This window comes from Protopterus annectens, chromosome 1.part1, assembly GCF_019279795.1.
Source record: "Protopterus annectens isolate FY-2018-M chromosome 1.part1, PAN1.0, whole genome shotgun sequence".
NCBI classification, from domain to species: domain Eukaryota; kingdom Metazoa; phylum Chordata; order Ceratodontiformes; family Protopteridae; genus Protopterus; species Protopterus annectens.
Window position 1 is genome coordinate 652,455,816 of NC_056726.1, and position 24,891 is coordinate 652,480,706.

Here is a 24,891-nt window from a genome sequence, read left to right on the forward strand (position 1 = left end):
GGTGGGGTATGTGAGTTAGGGTTAGGGAGCGGGTGAGGTGAGCGCGCGATAGTGACAGACTTTAGGGTTAGGGCGGGGTATGTGAGTTAGGGTTAGGGAGCGGGTGAGGTGAGCGCGCGATAGTGACAGACTTTAGGGTTAGGGCGGGGTATGTGAATTAGGGTTAGGGAGTGGGTGAGGTGAGCGCGCGATAGTGACAGACTTTAGGGTTAGGGTGGGGTATGTGAGTTAGGGTTAGGGCGCGGGTGAGGTGAGTGTGCGATAGTGATAGACTTTAGAGTGAGGGTGGGGTATGTGAGTTAGGGTTACGGCACGGGTGAGGTGAGTGTGCGATAGTGATGGACCTTAGGGTTAGTGTTAGGGTTAAGTATAGTGGATAGATAGTACTGTATGTACAGTTTAGTGTAGGGTTAGATGTAGGATTTTAAGTGTATGCGTGTGTGGATTGCTGTTTTTTGGTGAGCTACTGATATGTGTGTGTTTCTTGGACCAGTGAATTTTTTCCCAGGGAAAAAATTCGCTGTTCTGAGCTTTTGATGTTTTTAGATTTTGTGGTTGGAAGTTTGAGGTTGTTGTATTCAATGATGAGCTGTTTAGTTGAACTGATATAGACCCGGTGATTCCACTTGCAGCAGTTCAAAGTACCTTTTTTGGATGTCAGTCATTTGGGAAGTGTCCCATTTAAAGTAATCCTTCATCTTGGTGATGGTATCACCAAAAATAAAGTCCTCAAGGGGAGATTCCCCCCTCCAGAGATTCCTCATCTGGAGAGTAATATTCTTGGGGGGGAGGCAATCTGGGAAACATAAGAAATGGACTCCTCTGATGAAGAAAAAGGAGAGTGATGTTCTTCTTCCCTGACCTGAGGGGTTATGGATGGGAGGAAAGAAGCAGAGACTGGCCTAGGGCTCAAAAGAGGCAGGGTGGAAGAGGAAGTGTAGGCCTGCCAATCTGGTGTGACTTCTGAAGAAGAAGTGGGATGTTTAGTTTTCTGCTTCTTTTTGGATGGAAAGGAAGTAGAGAGAGGTCTGGCACTGGGACTGGAGATTAGCACATCCGAAGTCTGGATCCTTGCCAGAGGTACGACTGAAACTGGTTCCCCCTCAACCTGGACGGGTGTCGATGTCTGAGTGAGCTCCGAGGACGTGCCGGTCTTCGGCTGCAAAACGGCTTCCACGAGGGACGTCGCTGCAGTCGACAGATCCTCCAAGTGCACCTCAACTCTAGATCGACAGTTGGTGCGTCGGTAAGTGGAGCAGCAGGCGAAGGCGGCCTAGGAAACTTGGCCTTATTGCACGAAGGTTCAGGTGCGGCCTCCGATGCAGGATCCATCCTAAGGGCTAATCGTTTGAGGCATTGGTTCTCGAGTTAGAGATTTAATGTGGCTAGATGGCTGCGCAAGGTCTTAGGCACAAACGATTGATGAATAGCGCAGGAGAAGTGATCGTGTTCCTGGCCTAGGCAAAAAACAAACCTGTCATGGGTGTCCTTGTGGCGTATCTGGCCCCCGCGTTGGCACTTTTTCTTTTTTTCTGACATCAGCTAAAGGCTACAACAACCAAGCGTTAGCTATAGCAATAGTCAAAAATAAGAAAGTTTGAAACCCAATGGGCTACTTATCTTTAAGATGCAATGTCTGTGAAGAAGCGATTGTACGATGCAAATGTTGTCTGCGGCTGAAAAGTTCTGTGGATTGTGCGTGCAGACATCACATTTACGGCCCCTAGTTTATGGCTCAATGTGTGACGTCCCACGCACACTTCAACAGCCAAGCTGAAGCTTTTGCACAGAAGCCAACATACAAGTTGCCTGAGGGCAGGAAATCCCACACCTAGAATACTGCAACATAGGAATAGAAGGACATTAGAAAGTTCAACCCGGGGATCACTCCAGTGGCTCTACTTGATAGCGGCTCTGGGCACTAACTTCAGATGGCAGAATGCCAGGGCACTTCTATGGGCTAGGCTTTTAAAGGCTCCAGGGCCATTAGCCTAGTACACACCTATGAACATTTAAAAGCATAATGTTCACAACTATTTTGCAATGCCACATGCAATTTACTTCAAATGATTATGCACATATTACAATAGAAAATATTTTTACTTAATATTCAGTCTCTTCATTATCCCTCTAAACATTAATGACAAAGTGGAAATTATGCCTTACAAGTCTTCCTGCCAGTTTAACACACTCCATAAACTTCCGGTATTTAACCACTTTTTGCAGAAGCATAGTTCATGTCCAGACTATCACTGGGATTCAGTAAACCCCATGTCGAAATAGCATTATTCCAATAAGGATTGGACCGTACCTGTGCAAGCACAGCCGTAGCTGTAGCGCATCTTGCATATTCATGAAGGTGCACTACTCTTATAGCTATGTGGAGACTGAGTGCAGGGGGCGTGTCTAAGCAGTGCACGCACATGTAACACTCCCCCTGCACTCAGAAAGTGCTGTGCGGCACTTTTTAAAAGTATTTCAGTGTCAACAGACACTGAAATGAAATAGAATGAGATTTCAGTGCCCGCGGACACTGAAATAGATATGGGAGTAAGAAACAATGCAGGATGTGTGTGACAGATTCTGTCATACACCCCCTGCATTGTAAAAGTGCTGTACGGCCATAGCTGTCAACTGTACAGGTTTCCGCAGAATGCCCAGATGCCTGCTTAACATACTTTCCAACCCCCTAGAGCATGCAAGCTGTACAAAGCCATAAATAATGGGGGGACAAAGGCACAAAAATAGGGACACACTTTAAATATTGCACTGACAAACCCAGAAAGCTGAAAGAAAAAAAGGAGTGCAGTAGCACTGACATCCTGCAGGGTATGAAGACTGAAACACAAATGTCTGCCATTTGAAAGTGCCGTACGGCCATAGCTGTTAACTGTACAGGTTTCTGCAGAATGCCCAGATGCCTGCCTCACATACTTTTTGCCATCCTAGAACAAGAAAGCTGTACAAAGCCATAAATAATGGGGGACAAAGGCACAAAAATAGGGACACTGTTTAAATATTGCACTGACAAACCCGGAAAGCTGACAGAATAAAAGGTTTGCATTAGCACGGATTTCCTGAAGGGTATGAAGTCTGAAACTCAAATGTCTGTCAGTATGCTCTGACTTAAACCCAGAGTGGTTTGCCAATGATCTGCTAGAAAACCACAGTCACACTTCCTATGATCTGCTAGAAAACCACAGTCACACTTCCTAAGTTTGTAAGAACAATAATTAAAATCTGTCCCTATGTGTCCCTTTACAATTACTCGTACTGTGACTGATAAGAAGTACAGATACATGTAAATACTGTGGTTTTATGAATTAATTATTTTTCCATTTTAAGGTATGTTTAAGTGTAACTGAGTGGGTGTGTGCGTTATTGCCCCCCGCCCAGCATTGCTAAACATCCCATAGGAGAATATACATCTGAAATTGCCACGCCGAGATAGTGTAATGATTAGAGCCCGGCTTTGCATGCAGGTGTTCATGGTTCAAGTACCAAAACAGCCACTTTATTTTTACATGGGAAAGCAGTGTTAAAATTATTAATTTAATTATAAATTATGTAGTAATTGATATTTATCAACCAGGGAAGGGTAGCTGGTCTAAAATGTAAGTGTGAGTGCATATAACATGTGAAATCACCCATGTATACACAAGTGCCTCTTACAGTATAGTCACACCCCATGGTAATGTAATTAAAGCATATAAACAGATGTCAAGTAAATTAAATCATATACACTTACTAATATGTCAGTAATGATTAATTAATTCACTATCCTGATATTTTTCTAAAATGAAAAATGTGCAATGGTTAGCAGTGCTGAGCTATGCATAGCTGGTGTAAGCATTGCTTTAATGTGAATGCTACGCAGCAGTCAGCTCAGCTAAATGATTTGTGCACTAGTAAGCAATGCTCAGCAATTACCCCTTTAAGCACTATTCAGCCCAGCTTAGCTGGTGTGTGTGTTTCTAAGCTGTGCTCAGCATTTTCAAAATGGTCCAATGATGGCTAAGGGCGGGAATATGGCCTTATTTAAACCGTGCTGGTGGGAATACAGCCATAACCTGTTTAGTTTGATCTCTGCAGGAGCGTCTGACACTGGAGAGGGAGTGCGCTTCCGGGCGCAGCACTGGGGAATCCTGGAGTCCAGGGTCATGGCTGGACTCCTCATAGAACACCATGATGACAGACTTCTGCAGGGCCAGTAACAGGACTCTCAGTACAAAGCGGAGGCCTGGGACCATCTGGCACACGACCTCACCAGTGCCACTGGAATCCCCTGAACTGGGGGGCAGGTATGGCATCATTATGCTGACCTAAAGCATGGAAAGGGGGAGCTCTTAGCCCAATGGATCCAAGATGCCTGGGACCAGCATGCTCCAGCAGTTTGTAAGTATCCCAGATATAGCTGTACCAAATTCTAGCCTGAGTATGGGAAGGAGAGGTATGCATAATCTTTGTTTCTCACTCTTACAGCTGCAGCACAGAGAGCTATGAAAATAAAGGCCCATGCAGACAGACTGACAAGGATGCACCGACAGGCTGGTGAGTGCAGAACTATCTTGCAGTATATAGTGCCATAAAGTAGAAGGAGTACATTGTTTACTGCCAGTAGGTATATTGTGTACTGTGTCTAATGAATAAAACACGTTTGTTACACTAATACGTATCCACAGGATGTCCATTAATAAAAGTGTCATTTCATTGTAATAATAATATAGAACAAACTGTTGTGTTTCCTCTGGTATCTTGTTGTAGAAATAGAATGTGTACAGGTTCTTTACATCAAATATGCCACTGACAGCATTAAATAACTGAGGCTGCTCTGGGAAACAGCTAGTATGCATTGCAGTCTTGTGTTAACCTTTGCTTTCTATATTGTATTATTTGAAAGGAGTAATACACAGTACAATAACTATCTGCCATGCATGACTTTCAGGATTACACTGCCATCCCAGAAAGTATTAGTCAGAAATCATTCAAACAAGAAACAGCAGTTCCCCAGTAGCTCAGTGTGATGGAAAATAGCATGGTTGCTCATTATAGCACACCCAGACATGGTTCGAATCCACGGAGTGGTACTGAGATGTGTGCATATATACACAATAGAAACCCTGAATATTTGTAGAAACAGTCAGAAAGTGGGTGGGAGGTTGGCCTAATGGTGAAGGTGTTTACCTTACAGACACAAGGTGCAGGGTTTGATTCTCACATGGGGTAATTGGCTAGGCTTAAAATAGCCCACAAGGGCAGTTAGCCTAGTAATAATCTATGAACCTATGAACAGATATTATCCCCACAGGTAAAGAAATGTGTGTAGTAGCTGTATGACAGGTATACTAATACACCAGACTGTGTGTAGAAACAGTCAGAAAGTGTTAACAGATATTTTCTCCACAGCTCTTACAGGTACAGAAATGTGTATAGTAGCTGTATGAAGGGTATACTAATACATTGTGTAGAAGTGTTCCACTCTCCAGCCCCATATGCCTGCAAATGACAGCAGGATAGGTACATACATCATGCCCTCTCACAGATACATGTCTGTCAAGTGTCAAGCTGTCATGGCTAGTGATCAATGCTGCCAGTCACCTTGGACACAGATAGGAATCCAGGTGAGCTATGCTAATAGCAGACTCACACATCATTGCAGGGTACCCCTTCTTTGTCAAGTATGTAACCCTGACATGTACAAGCCTCCTCCAGTAAAGTAGGCACAGTGTGCCCAGTATGCTCCATACCATTATAGGTTGACAGTCTAACAGGTATGTATGTGCCACAGGTAGATGTAAAGTGAGAGCAGACCTGTACAGTACTGAGCATTTCTCTTGCGAAAAATAGAAGCTGATACAGCTGTTAATGGACCTTTTATCCCCCCCACCTGTCATCTGCATCAATAATTGTTATTCATATACTACGGGTATGTTGTTCTCAAAACCTATTGTTAGGACATGTCTTCTATCATTGTTCATATATTTCATTGGTTGCATATTAACATACTTTGTTCAAACACCATTATTGGTGACCTGTTGCCGTTAATGTAACTTGCATGCTGTTTAAATGCTTACTGTTGTTCCATTCATGCATGTGTCTGTTTGCTATGCAATTGTTTCAAATCTGTTGGTTTGGGTTAATGGGAACACCCAAGCATGCTGTTATAACTAATGTTGCAATCTGTTGTTCATGACTATATCTTGGAAAACCACAACACCATAGCACATTTGGGAAGGCAGATCCCGGTGGATCCGCCTGTCCCACCCCATCTGGCTGTGGCACTGGGCCCCAAAACGTCTAGGACTCAACCTGGAACATCCTCTTCAACTGGTACTGCACCACCTTCGGGTGGAATCGCCTAAGGGGACAGGGCCCACCCCTCCCCAGGCGCGGAGAGGAGCTCATCACCTACTGACAGTTCTGAGGTATGGTGCACAATGTCATCCGCTCAAAGCTGGGTGGGCAGCTGTGCCAGATGGAGGACCGCTTGGTGCACCTAGAGGGGAAGGCCATCCCTGTTGTCCAGCCCCCAACATAGCCACCTTTGGGGCTGTGAAGGTGCAGTGGTGACTGCCCATGGGTGGGGACCTCAGTCCCACTGTATCCCCTTGGGGGCTCATGGGCCTCTGATTCTCAACCACTCTCCCCATCCAAGGCGTTTACACCCCTCATGTGTCATACAGCGCCCGTCTGATGTCTTGTGTGTCTTGTCTGTCTGCAAATGCTACCTAGCCTACCTCCCGAAACATAGCTACAGCCCTTCTCCAACATCCTACTCTTACCTAAAAAAAGGGGGGGGGCATCTGTCCCACAAAAAATCATTGCCCCATACATAGCTCTATATTTTGCCCATATGTACAGCGAAATTAATCAATGTACCCACAAATTATCCTACAAATGTCTGTCACCAGCTCCCCTCCCTGTGGGATGTGAGGCTGTAAATTCCAAATTCCACACATTATTCACAGCTATTGCTACAGAAGAAATATAGAGCTATGGTCCTTTCCTTCACCCGTCCTGCCAATCCCTAGCTGGCTTTCCTAATGTTTTACCCCCTGCTTGCCTCCATTTCACCACTTTACTATCACCCTTTTTTCTTTTCTTTAAATAAAATTAGCTTGGGTGTAATCGGGAGTAAGCTGCACTATATGAAGCTAAGAGGACTTAACCGTCTGTTAGCATCGCTTAGCTCCACGCAAACCCAATTACAACTGATTAAAAGTGTCTTAATCACTCTGTCTCCATCAGCCCTTGTTCTGCCCAGCAACAAAATAATCAGCCCTGCCAAGTCTCGAACCCAGGATGCTGTGCACTACAATCACAGCAACATACCACTACACCATCTGGGCTGTGGGAATTTTAAAGTTTTTACAAACATCACAAAATCCACCAACATATCATGCAGTCTGGTCATGTAACATTAATGAAAAAAGTCATCACTTCCAAGTCTTGAATCCAGGACCCTGTGCACCACAATCACATCAATGTACCTCTATACCATCTCAGCTGTAGGAATTTGTAATGCTTTTACAAACATTTCATGTGCTACAGTCATTTAACATAAGGAAAACATATACATCCGTAGTACTCTTATATACATATATATATGTATATATAAATACGAATATATATATTTACATATCTAAATATATATATATCTCCATATCTATTAAAATCTTTTTCTAAGCTTGTTTCCTGCCTTTCCTGTAACTAGTCTAGTCCAGATACAGATTTGCTGTAAACAGGACTGTTTGCAAGCTTCTGAGCCCCCAAAGCCTTTCTGTGTTGGAGGAAAGCCTTCTAGCTTATCAGTGGGAGTGGTAAGCACTATGTAGCCCATCTACCACAAGAGTGGTTTCTGGCTCAGAAATTGTAGTTTATTGGCCGTTTGGACAGGTTTTCCATCTCTTTCAACTTTCTGGTTTAAAAGCCTGCGTTTGTGCTTGTTTCCCACCTTTCCTGTTACTAGTCTAGTCCAGATACATATTTGCAGTATCCAGGACTGTTTGTAAGCTTCTGAGCCCCTCATGCCTTTCTGTGTTGGAGGGAAGCCTTCTAGCTTATCGGTGGGAGTGGTAAGCACTGGGTAGCCTATCTACCACAATATCCAGGTACAGATTCTTAGTTTTAGCACTTATATTTGCTTATTCGTGCTCAGCACTTGCTCATAACATGTTGTTAGCACTAAATAAGCTACAAATTACTACAGCACTCAACCTTCTTCTTTACCTAGAGGAAACTGTTTTTGTACTTACTTTCCTTACTTGCTTAGAGGAAAAACAGCTCTTATACTCACTTTCCTCACTTGTCTGGAGGAAAATAGTTTATTATTCAGACATGTCCAAGGGTCAGCTCCCAGTGTTCTCTCCTATCTATCTGATGAATCTGGACATCTTGGGGCAATGTAGGAATTGCCTCCTGTACACTGACAACCCTCTCCTCCTACCAGCCAACACCACAACCTGTGAGAGATGCACTTATCTAGCCAAACTGGAGGTAAAGCTCTCTCCAACCAAGACTGAACTTGACAGTCAAGAGGAGAAGGTAAACACTTGCACCACACCACACTCATCACATAGTCCCACTAAACCTACACCACCAAAATCCACACATAGAAACAGAAACATTCACAGGGGCTCTTAATAATAATCTGGACAAGCAACAGAGACCGCCAAAGCAGAAACGCAAGCAACCTCCACCCCCAACACAACCCAAATGACACAGAGCCCACAGACTCAGTGTGCCAGTCAACCACAGCCCATAAGGCAAAGCAACGTACCCACACACTAGTCACAGGTGACTCTATAGTCAGGCACACTGATGTCCCACTCACCAGGCTAAACAAGGAGAAGGTTACTTGTCAGCGGACTGTTGGGTGCCAGGATCCGCCACATAACCTACGAACTCAGGTCACTCCACAAGTACAAATATGACTCTGTCATTGTCCATGTTGGTGTGAATGACCTGAGATGTACCTCCCTAGACTACATGAAAAGAGAGATGGAAGAGCTCTCTGATCTTGTAGACCAAGCAGGTATGACCCTAGCCCTGAGTAGCATCCTGCCATCCCCCAGAATGATACCGCAGTACAAGGACAAAATGACTGACTTCAAAAATTGGCTATGCTTCTGGTGTCATTCTAAGGGGAAACAGTATTTGTCTGCCTGGGATGACATGGTCGACAGACCACGATGCTTTGCCAGGGATGGCCTGCACCTGTCACTCCTGGGATTCTGGATACTGGCTAGGCTCTCGCAACCCCTATAGTGCATTTTTTAGTCAAGGTTCAAATGACAAATTCACCACTATAACAGGAACAGGCAAGCAAAAACTGAGGGTAATGCTACTCAATGCTAGAGGTCTATATCTCAAAATGCACTCCCTCGAGGCACTCCTTAAAATGGAGAACATCAATATCTGTGCAGTGACTGAGACCTAGTTCAAGGCTCCAGAGAGCACCCCTGCATTACCAGGCTATAACTCATACCACACTTTTCGGCCACCTAACCTGGACCAGAACACCAAAGGCAGAGGTGTGTCCATATTCATTAAGGATATCCACACCTCCAGGCTAATTGCTCAGCATAATGCATCCGAGGTTATCCAAGTGCAACTAACTCTGGGCAAAACTGCAATCCAAATTGCAGCTTACTACAGATCCCCCACCATCCCTCAGGATTCCCACCCCTCTTTTCTTGATATACTGGAAAATATTAGGGTTCAACCAAACACCGTAATAATGGGCAATTTCAACTACTCCACCATTAACTAGGAAAACTACTCATGTACCAACTCCTTCACTCAACACTTTCTGGAATTTATAAATTCCAATGCCCTGGATCAACTTATCCACACCCCCACCAGGGGCAACAATATCCTAGACCTAGTCATTACCAACATGAGTGAATGGTGATCCACACCTGAAGTCAACTCCTCAGTCAGATCTGACCATAAGCTATCACCCTAGATATCCACATCCCACCCCCACACCCATTAAGGAAATCATGGTAAAAAATGTCTCCAAAGCCAACTTTATGCTTCTTAAGACAAAAGTGGCGAACTTCACGACACCCATGCAGATGGACAATACAGTTACGACTGCTGAATCCTACAAAGATGCACGCTATAAGCACTTACACGAGTGCATGCATCGTGCTATCCCAAACAGAACCAAGACGCTATCCTCCAAAAAAAGGAAGCCAATCTGGTGGTCCCCTGCTATAAACAAACTCTACAAAACAAAAAAGAAACTGTTGCAAAAGAGAGTAAAATCCCATGAGTGGAGGAGTTTCCTGGTCAGCCTCAGTAAGAAGCTGAGATACCTTTTAAGATCCTCCAAAGCTGGCTACAAAAACAAAATTGCCACAAAGCATTCTATAGCTATGTTAAGAATCTCAATGGCAACACCCAGATCTGCTCTGAGTTACAGCACAACGGCATGAAAATTACAGAACCAACTGATATTGCCAATGTCCTGGCAGACAGGTTCAGTGTTAACTTTACCCCCCTCTTACCCCCAAAGGGCCCATATCTATACAAGAAGAATGCAGAATCCCTGTAATCACAACTACGCAGATAAAAGCTGCACTCTCTAAAGCCAAAAACACAGCATCCATGGGACTGGACAACATCCAAGGCTGCGTATTACATGAACTTCAGAACAGACCGGCTTACCACCTAAGCACCATGTTCAGTCATAGTCTCACACCAGGCTTTGTGCCCACTGAATGGCGCACAGCAACAGTTATCCCACTCCACAAAGGGGGAGCCACCACTGATCCCGGGAACTATCGCCCTATCAGCTCGACGACCCTGGTCTGTAAGGCCATGGAACGTATCATCAAGGAACTCATAAACAAAGCCACTGGTGACCTCCAAATTCGGGATCCCACCTAGTTCGGGTTTGTGAAAGGCAGATCATGCCTCCTGAACCTGAATGACTTCTTTGAGGCAGTCACTAAAGCTGTAGACGAGGGTAAGGAGGTTCACAGTCTATCTTGACCTCGCCAAGGCTTTCGACACCATCACCCATTCTGGAATTATAGCTAAACTCACTAAACAAGGTATAAATCCCTACATCACAAGATGGGTTGTCAATTGGTTCACTGACAGAACCCACACTGTAAACGTTTCAGACTCCAAATCTGACTTCAAACCAGTGACAAGTGGAGTACCACAGGGTTCAGTCCTGGGACCTCTCCTATTTGGTATCTACTTCTCTGAAGTACAGGCTAACACAGAAAGCCTTTGGCTAATGAAGTTCACAGATGACTGCAAACTAGGAGCCATAGCTGAGTCCCCAGATGATGTGGACATCCTACAGAAGGGGCTCAGTGAGACAGATGCCTGGTGTCAGAGCCATGGCCTCAAACTTAATGCCAAAAAGTGCATTGTCATCCCCTTTGGTAAAAACTCTGTACCCATGAACTACCACATAGGCAGCAGTCTACTTAATGCCAAATGTGTGATAAGAGACCTTGAGACCCAGGTGGGCAGTAGTCTCTCCTTTGATAATCACATTGCCACGGTAGTCAGGAAATCCTTCTACATGGCACACCTCATCAAAAAAGGGTTCTTATCTAGGAAAAAAAGAGGTCATTGGTTCCCCTCTACTCGACACTCATTAGACCCATCATAGAGTACAACGCCCCATTTGTAATGTACCTCGCAACACATCTGCAGCAGCTGGAAAGACCACAGAAGTACCTCACAAAGAGGATTACTGGCCTCAAACAGATGCCCTAAACTGACAGTCTCAAAAAACTCCAGCTTTACTCTGTAACATATCGCCTACTCCGAGGTGATCTCTGCCTAACATATAAAGCTATGTCAAACCCAGAGCTGTTGGACATGCTACACCTAAAGAAATCCCAATCTCTCCGAGCTACAAGCTCTAGGGACCAAAACCTTGTCACCACAATAAACAGGACATGCTGGAGGGATAGATTCCTGTCCAAGAGACTTCCCATACTCTGGAACAAGCTACCCATCTATGTTAAGCAAAGTTCCTCATTAGCACTCTTCAAGAAAAATCTTGATAAGTGGGTTGGAAATACGAAATACACCCCGGGGATCACTTCTGTGGCTCTGCTCAACAGGGGCACAGGAAAGTAACTTTCTTAGGTGGCGTAAGCCAGGGAACCTTGTTGGCTAGGCTTACTTAGGCCCTTGGTCCAATAGCCTAGTACCTATGTATGTAACTATATATATATATATATATATATATATATATATATATATATATAAATAACCAACCTCTTACTGCAAGACATCTGCAAAAAGTCTGACAAAGTGGGAGGATAAAGGGTGAAAAATAACAACATCTTTTAAATATGGCTGTTATAAGGCGTAAAAGTCTGAGACAGTAGCATGGTTTGATTTAACATAAAATTCCTGATGGATTCCATATCTGAAACACAAAAGAATGTCATTACATAGTGATGTCAATACTCGCATCATCCCAGTGAATTGTCAAAATCCCACAACTGATATGGGGAACAGACCAAACATATGAGCCACGCATCTGGACAGTGGAGAGGTATGACTGCAGTCATGTAACAGAAGAGAAAAAACACGGAGAGCTGCCAACCATTTCACCCAGCACCTTCAGAACCACAGTAAGAACACCACCACACTATCCCAAATCAGCTCTGGGGAATTACCTATGTATTTCCAAATATATCATGCAATACAGGAACGGAACTGTAGGGAAATGCAGATATTGGTGTGAAAATGTCCACCCACAACCAATTACACCACAGTCACAGCAACATACCAGTAACCCAAATGAACTCTAGACTACAACTGTTTGAACAAACATATCCAGACTGCCAGTCGCACACTACACTGGCATATACTGGCCTAACTCAGAGTCTACTGGGAATCCTGAGGTGTTACAGAACATTTCCCAGTCTGCCTCTACAAACATAATCACCTGACAGACCACCAGCAACTGTAGCAGCATGCACAGTCAGACAGAAAAGGATCTATGACACTGACATCTGTTACTCTCTCTACACAGCCCAACAAACATTTACACACAACACTGCTACACAATCTTAGCAGTCTGTTAACAATGGCCAGACATACACAACACTTAACTGTACAGATTTCCACTGGATGTCCAGGGTGTGGGACCATATTTATGGTCACTGCCGCATACCACTTCCTGGAGTCTGCTAAGTCACTGGGATGATACCAGGAGTGCAGTCACTAAATAATGATATATCATACCTCTGAACCTCTTACTGCAAGTCATCTGGACAAAGCATGACATACTTGGGGGACGGGGCTGAAAGAGGGACATATCTCACAAAATGAGGTTACAAACTGAAACAGTTACTGGTGTTACACAGTTTGTTGTAACATAACATCCCTGAAGGATATGATGTCTGAAACGCTACTGGATGTCAACATTTACTGACTACAATCCTCACATTATCCTATTGATTTCACAAAAACAGAAGCTGGCTGAGGAACAGACCACACAGAACAGGCAAACCTATGGCCAAGTCTGTGGACATCTGGACAGTTGAGAGGTATATCAGAGACATATCACTGTCAGATGTCAAGTCACACAGAAAATGCATGTCCAGACAAACCCTGTTAATTTACCAATCCTCTGTGCATATAACACCCATACTTACAATCAGTACTCATGTCTGGAGCTTTGTCCCCCATGTTGTTGGGCTGTCTCCACATGCCCTGTCCTGAGAGGTATTTCTATCTACTGTCTGTGAAGCTGTCGCCCCCACACCTCCATAATGTCCTACACACAGGCAAGGAAAAGGGGCAAGATCCACATGAAGGACTTAATAGCACTGTGTTGCTATGGCATTGGCTAATGGAAAGACAAGACAGCCTCTCTGGATGCAAGGAGCAAGTGGGAGACACCGACTGGTGCACAGGCCATCACCTGCTCATGTGCATTACCTAAAAAGGCAAGCTGCTGCCTATGCAACATAGGTCTGAACCCATCTACACAAAGACAGACTGCGAATACACAAACCTAAACATTTGCATTACTCTAAAGAAACTCTTCAGTACTATAACAGGCATGCCAATCACATAAGCTTGTAACTGAATGCAGAAGACAGGATGTAATAATGTCAAATACACTAAACATTAAACACTAGGTCACAACAAGACCTGTTGGACTCGCATGCTGCTGTCCGGCACCTATAGCCATTCCTGCTTGCCCTGCCTGCATTGTCATGGATCACATCTCTGGCTCCTGTGTCACCCCAGCAAAGGTCAGCTCATGTATAGGTTCATAGGTAGGTACTAGGCTATCTGACCGAAGGCATTTATAAGCCTAGCCAGAATGTGTTGGCTTTCGCCGCCCCCCTTAGATTAGTTCCCTGTGCTTCCGTCCAGCACAGCCACTGAAGTGATCCCTGGGGTAAACTTTGTTTCCCATCCACTCGTCAAGGTTTCTTTTGAAGAGCATTAGCATGGAGCTCTGCCTAATGTAGATTTGAATCTTGTTCCAAAGCATGGGAAGTCTCTGGGACAGGAATCTATGCCTCCAGCACATCCTATTTATTGTTGTGGTGAGGTTTAGATCCATACAGCGTGTGGCTCGAGGGGATAAGGTTTTCTTTAGGTGTAGCATGTCCATCAATTCCGGGTTGGACATGGCCTTGTATGTCAGGAAGAGATCACCTCAGAGTAGGCGGTATGCAACCGATTACAGCTGGAGTTTCTTCAGTCAAGCTGCATAGGGCATCTATTTGAGGCCAGTGATCCTCTTGGTGAGGTACTTCTGTGGTCTTTCCAGCTATTGCAGGTGTCTTGTAAGGTACATCCCAAATGGGGCGTTGTACTCTATGATGGGTCTGATGAGTGATGAGTAGAGGGGCACAATGACCTCTTTTGATCTGGATGCGAACCCTTTTGTGATTAGGTGGGCCATGTAGAAGGATTTTCTAACCACTTTGGCAATGTGATTATCAAAGGTGAGATTACTATTTACGTGGGTCCCCAGATCCCTTATTACGTCTTCTGTATTTAGGGGACTACCACCTATGTGGTAGTTTGTGGGTACTTTGTTTTTTTCAAACGGGATGACTATGCACTTTTTGGCATTTAGCTTGAGGCCATGATTTTGACACCAGGTATCCGTCTCAGTGAGACCCTTTTGGAGGATGTCTGTGTCAGCAGGAGTCAGTTATAGCCCCTAGTTTGCAGTCGTCTGCGAACTTGGTCAGCCATAGTCCTCCTGTGCTTGCCTGTACCTCTGAGAAGTATATGCCGAACAGGAGGGGTCCTAGGACTGAGCCCTGGGGAACGCCACTTGTAACTATTTTAGAGTCGGACCTAGCTCCCGCAACTCTCACTATGTGGGTTCTGGCCGTGAGCCAGATAGCAAACCATCTTGTGACGTAGGGGCTTATGTTCATGCTGGTAAGCTTGTCTATAATACCAGAATGGGGAATGGTGTCGAAGGCCTTTTGCAAGGTCTAGGTAGGCTGTGTGTACCACCTTTCCCTCATCTATAGCCTTGGTAACTGTCTCAAAGACGTCCACCAGGTTTAGGAGGCATGCTCTACCCTTAAAGCCGAACTGGGTAGGGTCCAGTGTTTGGAGGTTCCCAATGTCTCTGTTAATGAGTTCCATGATGACGGGCTCCACAGTCTTGCAGACCAAGGTAGTCAGGCTTATAGGGCGATAGTTCCCGGGGTCTGTTGTGGCTCTACCTTTGTGGAGTGGAATAACTGTTACTGTGCACCACTCTATGGGTACGTAGCCTGTGGAGAAGCAGAGTTTGAACAGTGTGTTTAGGTGAGGGGTTAGTTCGTCTTTCAGCTCATATAGGACGCAGCCTGGGACACCGTCCGGTCCCACTGATGCTCTGTTTTTGGCTTTGGAGAGAGCTGTTTTAACCTGAGAGTTTGTGATTTCAGGGACTCCACATTCTTCTGGTATGGTTATGGGCCCTTTTAGGGGTGAAAGGGGGGTGAAGTTTGCACTGAAACTGTCTGCCAGGATGTTGGCGAGATCGGTCAGTTCAGTGTATTTTGTGCCATTCTGCGCTAACTCTGAGCAGATCTGAGCATTGCCACTTAGATTCTTGACATAGCTAAACAATGCCTTGTGGTTATCTTTGGAGTCCTTGGCAATTTTTCTTTCGAAGCTCGCCTTGGATGATTTTATGAGGGATTGTAGTTTCTTGCTGATACTGATCAGGGGTGTCTTCCCTTTTTGGGATTTTACTTTTTTCTGTACTAGTTTCCTCCTTCTATTGTATAGCTTGTTTATGGCAGGAGTCCACCAGACTGGTTTCCTCTTCTTGAAGGAGTGAGTCTTGGTTTTGCTTGGGATAGCATGATCCATGCATTCTTGTAGGTGCCCGTAGAATGCATTAGTAAAGGATTTTGCAGCTTGGACAGTGTTATCCTTTAGCAGGGGGGCTTTGAAACTTTCCACCTCGGTCGTAAGTAACGTGAAGTTTGCTTCTGGAAAGTTTTTCATGGTGGTTTCCTTGTCTGGGGGTGGGGGCGGAATGTGGATATCCAAAGTGATTTGTTTATGGTCAGATCTAACCAGCGAGGGGTTGACCTCCGGTGTGGAACACCAGTCGCCCATGTTGGTGATGATCAGGTCCAATATGTTGTCACCTTTGGAGGGTGTGTTGACCAGTTGAACCAGGGCATTTGAGTTTATAAATTCTAGGAAATGTTGGGCAAGGGAGTTAGTACTTGAGTAGTTCTCCCAGTTAATGTTTGGGTAATTGAAATCACCCAAGACCTTTATGTTTCGCAGTGTTTCCAGATATGTGGAATGAGGGTCCTGGGACATGGTGGGTGATCTGTAGCAAGCTACAATTTGAATTGCAGCTATGTCTGCTGTTAGTTGCAGGTGGATGATCTCTGAAGCATTGTGCTGTGCCACTAACCTGGAGGTGGGGGTATCCTTGATGAATATGGATACGCCCCCACCTTTTGTATTTCAGTTCGGGCTCTGTGGTCGAAATGTATGGTATGAGTTGTAGCCTGGTAGTGCTGGGGTGCTCTCTGGAGCCTTAAACCAGGTTTCTGTTACTGCACATATATCGATTTTCTCCATACTGAGGAGTGCCTCGGGTGCGTGCATTTTGAGGTTTAGACTTCTGGCATTGAGTAGCATTACCCTCAGTTTTTTGTTACTTGTGCTATTTATGGCGGTGGGTTTGTCTTTTGAGCCTTGCCTAAGAAAGGCACTATGGGGGTGGCAAGAGCCTTGGCCAGTATTCAAAAGCCTAAGGGTGACAGGTTCTAGCAGTCTCTAGCTAAGCAGCGTGGCTTGTCGAGCATGTCACCCCAGGCGGACAGACACTGGATCCCCTTTGAATGACACCAGAAACTTAGACAATTGTTGAAATAGAGATTTTTTTCTGACTACTACTGGAGTGTCTGTTGTCCAATACTGAGTGTGACACTACTAGGCCAGCTACCTGGGATGTTGTAAATATTCATTTATCATCTGTGAATGCTACTATGATACATATGCCTGTCTTACAAATGTAAGAGACTTATATAGAGTATGTGCACAGGACACAACAGATGCAGAAAGTACAGTTGTGTACACTTACCATAAATGTAGATGTTTGAGTGTATTCACTGTTGCAGTCATCACATTTGGGTTATCTGTCTGCAGGTAGTCCTCAGCCGGCCAGAATACCAGAGTCTTCATATTTCTGTGTTAGATGCTGTCACTTCTTCCTTGACGTCAGGGGTATAAAACATGCAGCCTATGCCATTACATCAGTTTTTCTTGCCCCAGATGTCAGATGCCCCCCCACAATGGGAAGCAACTGTATAGTACACCCCCATCAAAAAGCAAATGCACATGAAGAAATATATACCAAACCAGAAGGAAAGGTAGAGCCAAGAGGAGTCAGGGGGGTGGAGGGAGGGTAACCAGGACTGCAACAGTGAATACACTCGAACATCTACATTTTTGGTAAGTGTACACAACTGTACTATGTTCTTCGTGTTTCACTGTTGCAGTCATCACATTTGGGTTGATTCCCAAAGCTAAGGAAGGGAGGAGGCAGTCTTGCAGGGCTTAATAGCTGGCCCTAATGGACTGCTGTGGCAAATCCGGCTCTGGATTTAGAAAAGACAGGCAGGTGGTAATGTTTGGTGAAGGTATGTACAGAGCTCCAGGTAGCAGCTTTCAGGATGTCCCTGGTAGGGACGCCTCTGAGAAATGCCGTAGAGGTAGATGCAGCCCTGGTGGAATGTGATCTTATCCCCTGTGGGGTAGGTTTTTCCATGGCGCTTGCAGCAGAAATGAATGCAATGGGCTACCCATTTGGAAATGGTTTGCTTTGAAATGTCCTTCCCCTCTGCCCCTGCAGCAAAGCCAACTAGCAGCTGCTCAGATTTTCTGAGAGGCTTAGTCCTGTCCAAATAGAATCTAAGTTGTCTGTGCATGTCCAGAGAGTGCAGTATCCATTCCCCATTGTTTTGTGGATTAGGGAAAAAAGTAGGTAAATGAATGGACTAGTTTAGGGCCACACTAGACAACACCTTGGGCATAAAGGAAGGATTAGTCCTGAGGGAAACCCTGTCCACATGGAAGATAATGAAGGGTTCCACTGCAATGAGGGCCTGTAATTCAGACACTCTTCTTGCTGAAGTGATGGCTAGAAGTAAGGCTGTTTTCCAAGAAAGGAATTTCAACTCTACTGTTGCAGCTGGCTCAAAGTAGGGAAGAGTGAGCTTTTCCAATATAAAGTGAAGGTCCCAGTCTAGAGTGGGAGCTCTCCTGGGGGCTCTTAAATTTGTGGCCCCTCTAAGGAATTGTTTTAGCAAGGGGTGAGAGATGAGGGTTGGCTCAGTATTATAATGTGCTGAAATGGCAGAGGCATGAATCTTAATTGACGAGAAGGATAGGCCCTTGTGGAGTATTTCTGTTAAGTACTCTAGAATATGAGGTAAGCTGGGCACTGTTGTGCCCATCCCCTGAGCCTGGCTCCAGGAACAGTATCTTTTCCACTTTTCAGCATAGGATTTTCTGGTACTAGGCCTCCTTGCCTCCAGAATGACATCCAGCACCTGCTTACTGAGGGATGCTAGAGGAGGGTGCATGGAATTAGCCAGGCTGCAAGGTTCAGGGTTTGAAGCTGAGGGTGCAGAATCTGGCCCGCCTGCAGCAGGGAAGGGGTCTGAGGCAGGTGTCATGGTTGTAGCAGTGTCATACTACACAAGAGGGAGTACCAGTGCTGGCATGGCCAGTCTGGTGCAATCAGTATTGTCCTTGGCTTGTCCTGTTTGATCTTTAGTAGAACCTTCGAGAGGAGAGGCAGAGGGGGAAAGGCATAAACTGAGAGGCTTTCCCAGGTAAAGGACAGGGCATCCACTTTCCAAGCTTGATTGTGGGGAGTTCTGGTGCAGAATTTGTTCAATTGGTAGTTTTGAGGGTAGTCCCCCATTTGTTACTCATTAGGTTGAATATTTTGGGTTCTAGTTTCCATTCGTGTGGGTCCATGAGATTTCTGCTTAAGTCGTCTGCCAGTGAATTTAGTTTGCCTGGCAGGAATTGAGCTTGTAGGTGTACTTGGTAGCTCAAGGCTGTGTTCCACAGAGCCATGGCTAGTCTGCCGAGAGGGTAGGAGTGGGTTCCCCCCTGCTTGTTTATGTACCACATAACTGTGGTGTTGACTGTCTTTACCAATAGTTGTCCTGGAAGAATAAGGTTTTTGAAGGCTGTCACAGCATTCTGTACGGCTAACATTTCTTTTTGATTGATATGCAGGTGCATCTGTCTTGGGTTCCATTTGCCCTGAATGCACTGCCCTGCCATGTCAGCTCCCCATGCATAGTCTGATGCCTCTGTTGTTAGGGTTTGGGCGGCAGGGGGTAGAGTGAAAGGGAGTCCCTTGTTGTGGTAGCAGGTCTCTGCCCACCAAAGGAACTCTGTCCTTAGACAAGGAATGATAGGAATCATTGTTTCCGGGTCCTGAGAATGTTGACACCATACACTTTTTAGATACCATTGGAGTTTCCTCATATGCAGTCTTGCATATGGAATTAGCAGAATGCAAGAGGCCATGAGCCCCAGAGCTTGCAGTGTTTTCCTTGCAGATAGCTGGGTTTTTGTGGCCAATAGTTTGAAGTAGGTTGTCAAATAAACTTGTTTCTCTGGAGTGAGGAATGCCGTCTGGGGAGTTGTGTTCAAGCTTGCCCCCAGGTATACAATCTGTTGGCAGGGTACTAGGTGTGATTTCATTTCACTGATGGTATACCCCAGTGAGGTTAGAAGTTTCTTTACAAATGCCAGGTGTTGTAATAGCAAGTCCTGGCTTTCTGCCTGAATCAGACAATCGTCCAAGTATGGGTAAATTTGAATATTTCTCTGCCTGCAAAATGCAATGGCTGGAGCTAGAGACTTTGTGAACACCCTGGGCACAGTAGATAAGACAAAGGGAAGTGCAGAGAACTGAAAATGCATGCAGCCCGCCCTGAAACATGGGTATTATCTGCAGGATTTTCTTATTGGGATGTGCAGGTAAGCTTCCTTTAAGTCTAGGGTTGCCAGCCAGACATCCTTGGCTAGCATAGGAAGAAGCTGTTGAAGAGTTAGCATTTTGAATTTTGGAACCGAAAGGTGTTGTGTATAGAGAAGTCCAGGATAGGACACCAGGAGTTTTCTTTTCTGGGTGCCAGAAAAAGTCTTGAATAAAAACCTTGTCCCCTTTGTTCTGCTGGGACAGGTTGAATAGCCCTGATACTGAGAAGAGAGAGAACCTGCTGTTGGGCCTTGGCCCACTGATTTGGGGGAGGTCTGGCCAACCATTTGGGGATGGTAATGTGTGGAAGTGGAGTCTGTATCCTCAGGAAACTATGCTCAAAACCCATTTGTCCTGGGTAATGAGTTCTCTGTTTTTTTGCATGCAGGACGAGATTTCCTCCTAAGGGAGCAAGTAGATGAGCAGGGCTTGGAAGGGTTAAGGTTAAGTCATTGTGCCATTTTTCCATAGGGGGTGGCTTACTACTCCCTGCTTTGGAAGTGGGAGCCCCCCACTGCTTAGATCTGTGCGTAGCCTGAGACTGAAGTCTTGGTGGTCTGCTGTTCCTGGGTTTGGACTGAGAAGGCCTGGAAGGGACTAGAAAGTACCAGTTATTTGAAGGCCAATGCCTATTGAATCTGGGAGGCTGTACTTGTAGGAAATCTAACAGTTTGCATAGATTTAGATTTTTCCTCTATCCTTTTGAGAACTTCTGCTTTGTTGCCAAAAAGTTGGTCTTGGTTTAAGGGTGCATCCAGTAATTTAGCTTTAACATGATCTGGCAAGTTTTGTTCCTTAAGCCAAGCATGCCTTCTAAGTACCGACCCAGTGACAGCAGCCCTGCAAGATGCTTCTGAAGAGTCAAAACCACATTGCAAAGTGTGTTTACCAACTTGTTCTGCAGAATGCATAAAATCTTGCAAGTCTTTGTGTTCAGCACAGTCAGGAATCAACATAATTTTCTGTTTAAGTAGTCCCATAATATGCTGCTGATACTTTAACATATGAAACTGGCAATTTAAAGCCCTAAAGGCCAAAGTAGCAGAAGTGTATACCTTCTTACCCCATCTGTCTAAGGCTCTAGAATCACTATCAGAAAGGGTAGGATTTTTGGCAGCAGTAGCCTTAATGGCTTTTGGTCCTTGGGAAATGGTCTCTGGATCCACAGTAGGATTCTTGAAGAGGAACTTGTGAGAGCCAAGTACTCTGTAGTACCTGTCAGGTTTTCTGGGAGCAGGAGATAAAGTGTCTGTGGTAAGGCTAGATTCCAAGAAATCATCATCTACAACAGCCAGAACAGGAGGGATAGCTAGGAGCCTGTGTTGAGGCAGGAGTAAGAATTCCCTAAGTCTCTTTTTGGACTCAGAATAGTCCTGGCTTTTCCAGCGGAAATGCTACCTAAGGGTATGCAAAGTTTTGCCAAAAGAAAAATCTTCTGGAGGGGAAGCAGAGGGAATGGAATCCTCTGCATCAGAATCCTCATAAGTAGATAAGGGCAAATCCTGGCAATCAGAAGGAGCAGAGATATTAGATTCCTGATCAGAAGAATCAGAAAGAAAATCGGTTCTAGGTCTCTTAGAGAGGGAAGGCTGACTTCCCCTAATTAAGGTAATAAGGTCTTCAGCCTTTCTAAGCATTTGTTTTTGAGGCATATGGGCCTGAGTCTGCGGTTTGGTCGTCGGTTTTCTAGGCGTAGTGCAAGATTTAGGCCTGAGGAATTCAGTACTTCTAGTTGGAAACGATGCCGTCGGTTTAATATGAAAGTCTGTAGGCCTGAATACACCCTCAGAACCCATTGCCTGCACAGCGGCTCTGGATCCATCCAAGGTAGAGACATCCGCAGGTTTCATTGTCGAAAAAGCATCTCGCGGCATACCGAACTCTGAATGGGTCTCAGTAGAGGCCTGTAAATCTGTAGTAGCGGGTATCAGGGGTTGCGAAAGCGCCTCACTGAGTACCGGCGGACTGGCGACTAGCTTAACAGAAGCACTGTCGGCAGTTTTGGACCTATGCAGTCTGTCTGTCTTTATCCTTATGTTTTTTCAGAAGATCGGTACTCGGCTGGCTTAACGAAGCCATTTCAGTGTATAGAGCTCAAGAATGAAATTATTTGGCTACAAAAATAGCCCAACGACGAATAGTTCAGGCGTTGAACAAGGCAGAAAACCGACAGTGAGGGACGTCGTGGTCTGGGCCTAAACAGGTGACGCAGTAAGAATGAAAATCTCTATGAGGTATTTGCTTTCCACAGGCAAGAGACTTATTCATTTTTTCTGACATCAGTTAGAACAAGAAAAAAGGATCCCCAATGGGGTACCTATCTTTTTTGAAGACTTCGGGTCTGAAACTCGAAAACGAAAATTTCAGGAGACGGCCGACCGGCACTTGTGAACTGCTTCTGCTTCGGGCACCGCCCGACAAGCAAGACTAATGTAATGGTCATGGAAGAAGCAACAGCATCCGATGCAGAAATCCGAAGACTCTGGTATTCAAGCCGGCTGAGGGCTACCTGCAGGCAGATAACCCAAATGTGATGACTGCAACAGTGAAACACGAAGAACATGTGTGTGTTGAACCGTACGTAATATACTGAGCCCATACCTTACAACTGTCCAGGGTTGTGCAGACTGACCTCCTCTGCTTCATATTTGTAGTCACTGCCTCATACAGCTGTGTATTGTCTAGCACATCACTGGCAACCCATTAAAGACTGAAGTCATAACATAATAGCATACATTTGATTGTCAGATGTCATATCCTGCAGAGTAGACCTGTGAATGCGACACTGTCTTTGCTGACAACTAAGTGTGTTTCAGCTAGATTCATAAAGTGATGTGTGCCTTTGTGCAGATGTCTTGCTCTAACAGGAGCTAGGTGTCTTGGCATGACACCCATGGCAATGCAAGCGTACCTTGTCCTGTAGGATGCCGACATTTGTGCAGTCACTGACACCTGCTTTCTAGCTGTGGAGAGCACACTAACCTTGCCTGGTCACATTACACATCCCATCATACATTTAGACTCCAAATGGAGGGCTGCAAAGCCACAGGAGTTGGGAGTGTTTAACATTATTGTATACATACACACCTCCAGACTGGCCAAACAGTATGACGCATGGGAGATATCCCAAGTGCAGTTAACAGTTGCCAAAACACCTACTCAAATCATAGCTAGCTATAGGCCTCCAACCATGACTATGGACACCCACCACACCTATTGAGACTTACTGGAATCTTTCAGTATTCAATCGTCTACCCAGCTCCTGGGTGACTTCAACTACCCAACCATAGTGTGCAAGACCTATGCCACCTGAACATGAATGCAAAGAGATTCCTCGGCTTTGTCAATGGAAATGCAGTGGATCAGCTGGTCAACACTCCTAAGACAGGTGGAAATATCCTGTACCTGGTCCTAACCAACATGAGTAGCCACTGTAGCACTCCTATAGTGTCATCCTCCTTGGTAAGATCTGACCACATAGCCATCACTGTTCAGGTCACCATCTCCCCTGCCCACCCCCAGTCAGGGTGAAACAGAATTAACTTTACGAAAATGACTATAAATCTCCTCAGAGCAGGTAGAAGTAGCTTCCCAGCCAACATCCCATCATTTGGAAGTAGCAGTAGTGTCCAGGCCCTCAGCATAATACTATGTGGGCACCTACATAGCTGTATGGACTCAGCAATACCTAACAGGACATCATCTTCCTCAAGATAGGGTAAACGTCCGTGGTGGACAGCAGCAATACACAAATACCATAATAGGTGGAAATAATTGCTGGACAGGGGCAAGAAGGAACAGGTGCCTTATTGGAAGCAATGTCACCTTGGTCTGCACAAGCAAATAAGGTCACAGGTGAATTACCCTAAGGCTATTTTTGACTTCAAATTGGACACATCCACCAAGGCCACCCACTAGGCCATCCACACTTGTCTGCAATCCCAGAGGCAACACACAAAAATCTTCTCTGTAGTGGTGGTCAGCAACACCACATACTCAAATGGCATAGATATAGGCAACCGGCTGCTGACAGGTGAAGTATAATCATCATCCCCCTGATACCCCATCAGTACATATGGGCATGCACAACGCCTGCCCCACCTCCTCTCATCATCATGAAGCAGGCCCGTAACTTCCTCTCAAAGGCAACATAAAGAAGTCGCCATAGGCCTGATACCATCCCTGGCAGCATCCTACATGAACACAGGCATGGGCTCTCAGATCCATTCTGCACTTTAGTCAGCCAAGGCCTGAGCACTGCTGTCATCCTATCTGCACAGAGGACAGCCACTGTCATCCCTATACACAAAGGTGATATCCACCGACCCAACCAATCATATGCATATCAGCCTAACCCTCCTGCTCTGCAAGGGCATGGAAGGCAATATCAAGGA

The 24,891-nt window shown here is 45.3% G+C and overlaps 1 protein-coding gene across 2 annotated transcripts in view; it reads right to left on the reverse strand.

Moving 5' to 3' along the window:
• LOC122806739 (protein huluwa-like) overlaps nucleotides 1–24,891 on the reverse strand; it is a 606,708-nt gene that overhangs the window by 269,369 nt on the left and 312,448 nt on the right. The gene's annotated exons all lie outside the window — the stretch shown is intronic.